This window comes from Periplaneta americana, chromosome 3 (genome assembly GCF_040183065.1).
Source record: "Periplaneta americana isolate PAMFEO1 chromosome 3, P.americana_PAMFEO1_priV1, whole genome shotgun sequence".
NCBI classification, from domain to species: Eukaryota; Metazoa; Arthropoda; class Insecta; order Blattodea; family Blattidae; genus Periplaneta; species Periplaneta americana.
This window is the reverse complement of record NC_091119.1, coordinates 70511213-70523170: the sequence shown is the minus strand read 5'-3', so window position 1 is coordinate 70523170 and position 11958 is coordinate 70511213.

Genomic DNA, 11958 nt, shown 5'->3' with positions numbered 1-11958 from the left:
CAGATATGACTGTCTATTGATAGGTGGGGACTGGAACTGCGTGCTTCACGCGAAAGATCAAACGGGGCAGTATAATCCATCTCCGGTTTTAGCAAACCTAACACAAGACTTACATTTAGTAGATACGTGGGAGCTTCTCCATGGTAATAGAGTCGAATATACTTTTCGCCGACAAAATGGAGCATCGCGATTAGATCGTTTCTATATCACTCGAACACACAGTAAATGTATTTACCGTATACAAGTTTTTCCAACGCCATTTTCTGACCATGACTGTGTCCTCCTCTCACTTCAGACTGATATTACTCTTCCCATATATGGTAAGGGCTCTTGGAAACTGAACAACACTTTACTACACATTCCTGAAATTAGTGAACAATTTTCTCAACATTTTGAAAAATTAAAAAGCAAAGCCAACAAGTCCAAACTTAACATCATGCAAAAGTGGGTAAACATTATAAAACCTGGAATAAAAACTTATTTTCAACAAGCAGGTATCATTCGAGCAGAAGCAAATAGAGACACACTGAATTTTTATTATCAGTTATTAAATGAATTGTATGCGGTACAACAGGCGGGTGGTAATAAGTGGCAAGAAATTCTGAACATCAAATCGACTATTTGTGCTCTTCAACAAAAATTCATGGAAGGTGTAAAGATACGTGCGAGAACGCCAACAGTAAGCGAAGATGAAAGATGCGCCCTATACCATCTTGTAAAGGAAAAACGCAACGCTAGGACTAAATATATATCCCACCTCCAAACAACGGAAGGAACACAATTAACAGCTAACTCAGATTGTATTAAAGAAATTGAAACCTTCTTCAGAGCCCTTTATTCTGCATCTCCCACATCTGCAACGGAAACAGACACTTTACTTAAGCACGTGAATAGACACTTGAATCTGCAGCAGCAACACGATCTTCAGCTACCAATTACAGAAGAAGAAATTCTTAGGGCAATAGAAACTGCACCCAAGAATTCTGCCCCTGGACCTGATGGACTTACATATCAATTGTACAAAATGCAATGGAATTTAATTAAAGACACATTAGTGGACTTGTTCAATTACATTTTTGATAGAGGGATTGTAGTTGAGGGGTTCAGTGATGGGATTGTAATACTTCTCCCGAAGGTTACAAATCCACGTACAGTGTCGGAATATCGTCCAATTACACTCTTGAACACAGATTATAAGTTATTTATGAAGATACTAGCGTGCAGAGTCAAAACAACTTTTCGGGATATTATTGAAATAGGCCAAACTTGCAGTGTACCAGACAAATCAATAATTCACAACCTTGCCACCATTCGTGATTCAATTTTATATTATGAAGAATTCCCGGATGAAAAAGCAGCACTGTTATCAATAGATTTTAATAAGGCCTTTGATAGAATGAACCATCTCTATCTACAACGAGTTATGAAACACTTCTGTATACCAGAAAAATTTGTTAATGCTATAAGTAGCTTGTATGGTAGTGCATACTCCAAAATTCAAGTGAACGGTTTCTTTACGAAACGTATCCCAATTGCATCATCGGTACGACAAGGATGCCCTCTATCAATGTGCCTATTCGCTATTGGTATAGAACCACTTATTAGAATGTCACATAACATCTTACAAGCTGGACGAGCCACGTGCAACATGTTCACAATCCGGGCTTATGCAGACGATGTTGTAATCCTACTCCGAGATGAAGACGAGTGTACAAAATTACCACAGATTCTACACACATATAGTATGGCATCCTGTGCACAAATAAATGTACAAAAGTCATCATTAGTACCATTAGGCAACTGGGCTGCTACACACACTGTTAATCATATCCCTATAAATAGAAAAGCAAAGATTTTAGGATTGACAGTATGTGCATCCTTCAAAGAAATGGTTGACATCAATTGGTCCATTACGTCTGCAAGAACTCGAGCAACAATGTTTCAGCATATACATAGAAACCTCAATCTCCTTGAGAGGATATGGCACATAAACGTATTTTGCCTGTCCAAATTGTGGTATCTAGCACAGATTTTGCCTCTTCCTTCCAAATACTCCACAGTGCTAGACAGAGCAATCAGCTTCTATGTCTGGAAAGGATATTTTTACAAGCTTCCGAAAACGCAGTTGCATCTACCAATAACGAAAGGAGGTTTACAGCTGACGGCAATAAAAGAGAAAAGTCAGGCCCTTTTGACACGGAATATTCTTCGCGCGAAACACGATGAAAGCGATCCCATGGACAACAAATTCTGGCAAGACCACATTCCACTACTTTGCAGTAAAACTACCACCTTACCGCACTCGCTGAAAATGATTTGGGAAATAATAGAGTCATATCCACCAACAACAGTCACGAATGAAAAGAATCAAAACACCAAGACTATCTACACTTACCTCATGAAGAAAGCCGTGCAAACGCCACGTATCGTGGAAAAGTTGCCAAACCAAAAATGGGGAAATATATGGCGCAATTTGCATATGGCAAACATCCCGACTGCATGGAAGACAACAGTATACTGCTATCTCAACCAGATTATACCGACTGAAGAAAAGAGACATCGCCATAATTTAACAGACTCCCCGGCATGCAAAAAGTGTGGGTGGTTAGACACACTGAAACATCGTGTCACAAATTGTGGTGCTGCGAAAACCATATGGGAAGGAGCAAAAGCTTTACTAGTAAAAGTATGGCCAGATTCGCAACTACATGATTGGTTCCAAACATTATTGGTATTAGACCCACCAACAAAACAAAACAAATTTGTAACGGTATGGCTTGCTTCAGGATTCCTGCACTACCAGTTGACAAAGTCCTTGCACAAAATGGAAGAATTCCTACATATGTTGAAAGAAGAGGCAGCCAAGTTGGAAATGAAGGACGACAAATCATCTCAAATTTTAAAAGAACTCAAACTATTACAACTGAATAGCTCACTCAATTTAGTTTAATTCAGGAATTACAAACGTGTTCCCCTTGTTGTTTTGTTCTCTAACCATTGCATGCTCGCTCATTGGTAATAGTAAACCAACACTGAACAATATTTAGTGTACATTTTACCTCAACTTATATTCAATATTTAAATGTATGTAAATATGTTGTTATTAGTGAAATAAGGAGAATTTTGAGGTAATAGATTAACTTAATTTCAGTTATTCTCAGTTTAAAAAAATAATGTAAGTTTATAACTTATTCATTCAACATCACAGGTTCTCGTAATGTAGCTATAATGATAAGCCAGGAATTACTGTATGATTTTATGTAATTTTAATTTTACAGTTAATAGCATAGAACTTTAATTCTGTTAACTATTGAAACTATATGGTATATTTTGACTATGAAGATGAATTAGAGTGAAAAGTTCAAGCCATGAAGTTAACTGAGGTTATTGACGATAAGTTTCAAAACAATTATACTATCAGATTGCGTTGGGCATCTAGGATAGCAATGTAGTATGCTCTTGCAACACAGTTTAAGAATGTAAAAGAGTAATTATGAACTTGTAGGAATTAAGTTTCACATAATGTGAAACTGTTTCAGTTTACATAATGTTTGAGATAATGTTGTAAGAAAGATAAGATATTATTGATATTATGTTTAGTGCCAAATTTCTGATCTTTCTAAGACGATTAGATATGTAAAATTGAGTTTGAAGAGAGAACATTGATTTACTGTTGTCTCGGGATTCACTTTTCAATGGTGTGTTGAGAATTTTTTACAAGGTATATAAGAGCAAAAATTTAATTTTCAGAATGCTTGTTACCATAATGCCTTTTGTAGAACTGTTTTGCAGAATGACATCTATATCTGGGGTTAAGTTACCTCTAAAATAATTTTATGAAGTCTTTGTTCTGTATCTGTTTTAATTAAAAATAAAAAAAAAAAAAAAAAAAATAGCCACAAGGATAAACACCGGTTATACAAAAACAGTTGACGTATTGTTCTATTTATTTTTATTGTTCTCAAAAAAAAAAAAAAAAAAAAAAAACACATCTTGATGGAACCGTGATGTCGACGTTAGACAGGTTATACTGTACTTGATTGATGGTGTCCATCTTTAGGGGCGACGCGAAGTTATTCTGTATCTCCTTGGGTCGCAGAGTTGCCGTTGGTGCACTATGGCAGATATTCTACATCAGAGCCGGGCAACTGGAACAAATAAAATATTTAAAACAATTCTTGCTGGAATGAAAAGGCTCCAAAAATCTCTTAAAGTCTACCAAACAGATGTTTAATAGATTTTCGTAGTTATTTTAAAAATTATTGACTTAAAATAGTTGACGAGAGAATAAATATTGAAATGGGTAATTCCTTTAGAATCTTTATTGTAAATATTTAGATATGAACAAATATATAAATATGTAGACTGTTGCAAATATTTAGGATGTAAGGTGGGTAGCAGATATTCAGGTGTATATTTGTCTAATATTCTTAGCGCACGTCAGACTTGCTCAAATATAGAAGAAAGAAAGAAAGAAAGAAAGAAAGAAAGAAAGAAAGAAAGAAAGAAAGAAAGAAAGACAGGAAGGAAGGAAGAAAGAAAGAAAGAAAGACAGGAAGGAAGAAAGAAAGAAAGAAAGAAAGGAAAAGAAAGAAAGGAAGAAAGAAAGAAAGGAAGAAAGAAAGAAAGGAAGAAAGAAAGAAAAGCAGGAAGGAAGAAAGGAAGAAAAAAAGAAAGTAAGGAAAAAGAAAGAAAGAAAGGAAGAAAGAAAGGCAGGAAGGAAGAAAGGAAGAAAAAAGAAAGAAGAAAGAAAGAAAAAAGAAAGAAAGGAAGAAAGGAAAAAAGAAAGAAGGAAAGAAAGAAAGAAAGGCAGGAAGGAAGAAAGGAAGGAAAAAAGAAGGAAAGAAAGAAAGAAAGAAAGAAAGAAAGAAAGAAAGAAAGAAAGAAAGAAATAAAGAATCTGTAAGTTTTGTGCACACTCCATGAACTTATATCAGCATCAATTACTGCTTTGATAAATCATTACATTAAAATTAATAGCACAATATTATTAATATCTCGCCCAACTAGAAAATGAGATATTTTTACAAATAATTATTCTAGTTCATCATTGTAAATATTTAGGTTGTATACTCTACACCTGTCACATATTCTTAGGGACACAAAACAGATTAAGGATTTTTTTCTAAAGGGAAACGAAGATAAATTGAATTTATTGTAGCATTACCAACTTACTTTGAAGAAAAAGAAGAAGAAGAAGAAGAAGAAGAAGAAGAAGAAGAAGAAGAAGAAGGAAAAAACGAAACTAAAACAACATTGAACGGCTTGTGGTGGAAATGTGCGATTTGCGGCATGTAAAAGGAAGAAATACACACACCACAATATTCTTATCGATTGTAGAGAAAATGGTGGCGTTTCAACTCCGTTGTTTATGCATGTGGGTTTGTGTTCGTTATTTATTTACAATGACTATTACACTTTTACTACGTCATACTACTTTTGAACAATAAAACGGTAAGGAACGACGTGTTTTAACCAATCATGCCTGCTTATCCTACAATTTTTATCACCTCCCTAGCATTTGCTTTTTATCACCTTCCTACCATTTGTTTGTTTTTATCACCTCTCTAGTATTTGTGTATTTGTTTACCAAAATTGTACTTTCAATAACAAAATTGTACCTTTTAAAATGATCATATTTATTTAATCGTCCTTAATTAAATTTTTTTTATTCCTTATCTTGTTTATATTATTTAGGTTATGTTATGGCTTCTGCTGTATGAGATCATGTCATGTATCTATTTTTCCCTCTTACAGTGATTCGGTTCAGATCCCTTTTATGCAGGAGGCATTAATTCGATGGGGTGAGGTTTCCAATAACTCTGATCCTCCGTCCTTTCCTGCGGTTCAAAAGCATTGGGATGAAATACTAATCTCTCTTGTTAAGAAGTCCCTTCAGTCATCTTTTTCTTCAGATACAGATCGTGCTCGTTTTTTGGCTCTCCAACAAAATGTTTCAGGGTCTTGGCTTCATGCAATTCCTTCCCCTAACATCTGTACCCTTATGGATCTCAGATCCTTTAAAGTATCCATGATTTTACGCCTCGGTTGAAAAATCTGTCACATTAATAAATGTATCTGTGGAATATTGTAGATTCTTATGGCCACCATGCCTTAAGTTGTGTCATGAGTAAGGGGCGCCTCTCTCGTCATTCATCGCTTAATGATATCATTAACATCCTCAGGGATTCCATCCATCTTAGAACCTTCCGGGATCAGCCGTTCAGATGGCAAAAGACCCGATGGTCTGACTATAGTCCCGTGGCGTGTAAGAAAATCCTTAATTTGGGATTCCACATGTGTGGATACACTGGCCCCTTCTCATCTGTCTCCAATCTCTAAGACACCAGGATCTGCAGCAGAAAGTGCCGCTGTCAGTAAACATCATAAATAGCCTATAAACATCTTACCTCGCAGATTGTTATATTTTTATCCCTTTTGCGGTTGAAACGTTTGGATCATGGTGTAGTGAAGCCAAAGCTCTCATCTCCACCATAGGCAGAAGTTTAGTGCAGCTTTCTGGGGAACCTCGAAGCAGTCAATATCTAAGTCAGCGCATTGGTATCGCCATTCAGCGCGGTAATGCAACAAGTATTCTTGCATCCTTCCCTGAGTCCTCTTATTTAGATGAAATTTTCTTTCTTTAATTAATTTATATCAATACATCATACTGTATTTTATTATATTTTGATTCTGTATAAAGAACATTTATGTAATCAGTTCATTAATATGATTTATACTAGTATTAGGCAATAGAGAAGATATATATATTGATAATTGAAGTGGAATGCAATTATTGTTTTAATAACAAAGCCTTCTTGATTAGCAATCGTCCTTAGAGTTCAATGAAGATCGTATAATTGGCACAACTGGTAACAAAAGAACAGCTCATCATAACACATTACTGCCATCTAGCGGAATATTTGTAATGATGAGATAGTAGATGGTAGGTATAATACCATTGCCTGCTGGATCGTATCCTATGGCTGCGTAAACTGCCTGTTCAATCAAAGATATTTTGTCGCTAGGTGGCAGATATTGTACATCGCTATTACTGATAACCAAGCTTAGGATCCGAGACACGTGAGTGTATCTAAAAAAAATCTGCGCTTGTCCATAGGCTCAAGTGGTAAGTGGTAAGTTTTAAAATCATAGGGATGTTGTGTTAACATTAAGAATTCAGTTTAGTAAAAACTCTGTTATCATTCATTCATAGTATTCCGCTCAAGGACAGGTCTTTCACTGCAAACCCAGCATTCCCCAGTCTTTCCTATTTTCTGCCTTCCTCTTTGTCTCCTCATATGATCCACATATCTCAATGTCATCTATCAGCTGATATCTTCTTCTACCCCGAACTCTTCTCCCGTTCACCATTCCTTCCTGTGCATCCTTCAGAAGGCAGTTTCTTCTCAGCCACTGACCTAATCAATTCCTTTTTCTCTTTCTGGTCAATTTCAGCATCATTCTTTCTTCATCCACTCTTTCCAGCACAGCTTCGTTTCTTATTCTGTCTGTCCACTTCACACGCTCCATCCTTCCCCATAGCCACATTTTAAATGCTTGCAGTTGCTTCTCTTCACTTCGTCGTAATGTCCATGACTCTAAATTATATAGATGGTAAATGCAGTTATGCTTTTCCTTTGTTAAAAGTTGTTAAAAATGTAGGAAATTGTTAGCTAACATACTTAGGCCTATTAATAACTACAGCAAAGTTTTGAATGACAAAAATATGTCCAAGGAACTGGCAAAAATAAACTAGAAAGTTATGGACAAAGAAGGAAAGCAACAGATGAACTTGAAATCAAAGTCTAAAGGCACAAGGAATGTCAATTCAGCAGCAAGTAAATATGCAGCTAATTTGCACTTTCCATAATTTTCTGCACTGCAGTAATTTTGTGTAATACTGTATTATTTTTCCTACAGAGTTGTTTCCGATCTCTGATAACGAATTTGAATGACATCATGTGCGTCAGGAGTCACACGACAGCTGAACTGTGGTGCGAAGTGACAGACCAGTAGTGAGTGATCTCATAGTCAGAGTGCACGGCGACTCACAGCAGAAATTCCCAAGAAAATCGAGCCTTTTTGGGAGGGGTACATTACGACCCTTTCCAATGCCAAGTACAGTTAAGTGAAAATAAAAGAAGCCTGCAATAAACGAGGATTCGTTATTTCCAAGAAAGGCATCTTCTGTGTACTTAATAAGATTGGTAAAGCTCGAATGGAATTAATTTGTATCATCTCGTGGGGTGCAGCGACTTGTGACGGGGGGTGGATTTGCTTGCTTTTTCCACTCTGGAATTAATCCCATCCGAGCTTTACCAGTCTTATTATGTACACACAAGATGTTTTTCTTGGGAATAACGAAACCACATTTTTTGCAGGCTCCTATGATTTTCACGTAACTGTACTTGGCATCGGAAATAGTTGTTATGTATCCCTCCCAAAAAGGCTCGATTTTATTGGGCATTGCTACTGTGATACACCGTGCACTCTGATTATGAAATCACTCACTACTGGTCTATCACCTCTCGCCGCAATTTAGCTGTCGGTGTGATTCCTGACGCACATGACGCCATTCAAATTCGTTATCAGAGATCGGAAACAACCTTCTGTAGTAGCCTGTATGTGATGGATAGTAGTTGATCGACATGTTCTTATACATGCAGCTTGTTTGGGACTTCAAAGGTTGGCACTCCGCCAAGTTTGGTACCTCAGGGTTGGTAATCCTCCATTAGGGGGGCGTCTACAAACATGATGATGGTGAGCTGTTGCGGCTAGAACATCAAGGACAATAAAGCACATTATTCTACAGTCCACGTGTGTTTTATTCAACAAGACGAGCTACCAGGACTTTACACAGCTGTTATTTTACATAGTCAGTAATATTAGATATTTCGTTATAGGTGAAATATGTAGCTTTGAAAAATAACTTTAAGGTTTCTTATAGAATATAAACAATTTCAAGGTATTTCATCATAAGTTACAAATAATTATATAATATATGTACAGTACAATAGTCTTCATTGGAGCCCGGTCTTGGCTATTGCCAGCAGACTAACTTCGATGGCCGCCATGTTTTTTCAGAGTTATTGTCTTGATAAAAGAATCCTTGAGACACGATAGGTGTCTCTCGGCAAAATTACCATTCAATTATCGTAAGAAGTTGAATCTTGATGCTACATAACCCAGTTGTTGAAAATCGTTGTTAAATGAGACAATACCAAATACAACGGATACAATATAATATACAGGGACATCATTTTATGTTTACTTCAATTTTTATTGTACCTGAGTTTTTGAATGTACTTCCCTCCCACCGCTTCTACTAGTAAACTTCCACCCGTACCCCACACAGATCCAAGGCCGCATATGGAAGTCGTCTTAGTGTGACAGTATACAGTACTGAGTGAGTATAGTACGTTCCAGAAATATGATCGTATTTTCCAGTGAATAAAGTGCATTCATTATTGAATCATATTTTCGCACAGGTACTGTGTCCGTTTGGTTACGTCGCTTCCCGGTTTCCCCCCACACGTTTCTGCTGGCCCCTCTGTAAAGGCTAGTGGTTGGGCTTCAGCTCTTTTCTGAAAACATTTGCTATCAGGAATTGGACGTCTATGTAATATTATACAACTGTTAAAATAATTTAAATAAAAGGGGCTCGTTAAGTAACTGTCACGTGATTTCCCCTCTTCCTAAGACCCTGCGACATAACTACTTGGATGGAGAGTAGATAGCAATCTGAGTAAATTTATCTGTGTGAGAATCAAGGGGAAGTGAAGATTGAATTTACAATAGCCTACGTAAGTTACTCTATTATAGAATACCTATGTACATAATTATTTCAGGAGGCACAGGATTATGGTCTCCCATGTCGACTGATGCTTTGCATTATTTCAAAACAATTGTGTTTGTTAAACTTCTTACAACAATAGAAGAATTTTACATTCCAGAAATAATACATTCAATTTGAGAAGATATTGTGCTTAAAAACGTTTTCGATAATATGTACACAAAAGAACTGAAGCCTATGTCGAAATGACAATTTGATTAAATATCTAGATTTTGATTATTTTTCAATTTAAATGCACCCTCCATATTGTATGCTAATATGCTGTGGACAGTGTACTATACACTGCATAATGAATACGTCAATTAGTGAGTAAAAACACTTATTAATACTGTACTGTATTTTGATTAAATAAAAACTCAACGAAAATTATCAAACTGAAAATCGTAATAGTTCCTAGTTTATGTAAATGGATGCACTACTTTTCTTCCCTTCTATATCTATCTAGTAAAGTGATTTGTTTGTATTTTACTCTAGTATCATCAAACTCCAGTCGTGAAAGGGGGTAGTGTTTGCGGTTCTCAACCGTTAATCCAAAGGTATAGCCAGGTTAATATTAGAAATGTTAGTGAAAACAAAATGATGACCCGATAGCATTGACTATTCTTAGTATTTGTTGCACAGTGACGAATTATGGGATATCATCAGGAGACTGTCTGATGGTAGTTATACAAAAGTAAATCATGAATGCATACATATATTTGAACATCATTAATTATTATAATACTCATATTATAGAGTCTGGCTGGGCGGAAGAAAAACCCTACTGGCCTTAGCTCTGCCAGATTAAATAAATATAGGCCTATTATTATTATTATTATTATTATTATTATTATTATTATTATTATTATTATGTACTATTATTAAACGCTATTATGTACGGATTGTGTATGTTTATTTTCTCAAACACTAATGTTCCAATTATTTGAAATATGTTTATTTTGTTCCCATATAATGCTTATTAATTGTTGATAATGAATCTGATTATTACATCCATGCGCGATAGATATCTGTAATTTGTAATCCGCTTCTGCACAGCTGTTTTGCATTGCAGAGCTGGCAGTAGTATTTCGTGAGCAAGAGTCGCTATCTGCTGATCCACGGAGCGTTCAGTTACCCGGCTCTGATCTACATAGTATCAGCAAGATCACTTTGTCAATGGTAGAATGTTGGTAGGGGAAACGGGAATATCTCGCGATAACCTACCATGTAGTATCGTTTTTGTCCATTACAAATTCGAGCACGGGACACTAGCGTAGAAAGAAGGCTAAAGGTGCACCTCGTTAAAAATTTACAATTTTTAGGAGGTGTGTGGGAAAAGGGCTAATTTTCAAAATGGTAGTTTTCAGCAAATTGCATTTGAAATATCGAACTCCAGAAATTTATGTTTCATTTTAAGGTTTGCTTATTTTAATTATTACATTTACGATTTCTCCAAATGCTTTTTATAAAACTGTTGTATAGGCCTATATGTTGAAGGACTTTGATGTGCAAAGAATATAAGAAAATCATAATAAAAATTCACATTTTTCCCTGAAAATAAAAATAATGTCAACAAATTCTTACTATCTGATACTTTTCCAATTCACTATGGGCTAAAGCAAGGAGAAGTACTATCGCCTTTACTTTTTAACTTCCCTCTAGAATATGTCATTAGGAAAGTTCAGGATAAGACAGAGTGTTTGGAATTGAACGGGTTACATCAGCTTCTTGTCTATGCGGATGGCGTCAATATGTTAGGAGGAAAGCCACAAACGATTAGGGAAAACACGGAAATTTTACTTGCAGCAAGTAAAGCGATAGGTTTGGAAGTAAATCCCGAAAAGACAAAGTATATGATTATGTCTCGTGACCAGAGTATTGCACGATATCGAAATATAAAAATTGAAGATTTATCCTTCGAAAAGGTGCAGAAATTCAGATATTTTGGAGCAATAGTAACAAATATAAATGACACTCGGGAGGAAATTAAACGCAGAAAAGGCCTACACATGGGAAATGCCTCTTATTATTCGGTTGAGAAGCTTTTGTCATTTAGTCTGCTGTCAAAAAATCTGAAAGTTAGAATTTATAAAACAGTTATATTACCGGTTCTTCTGTATAGT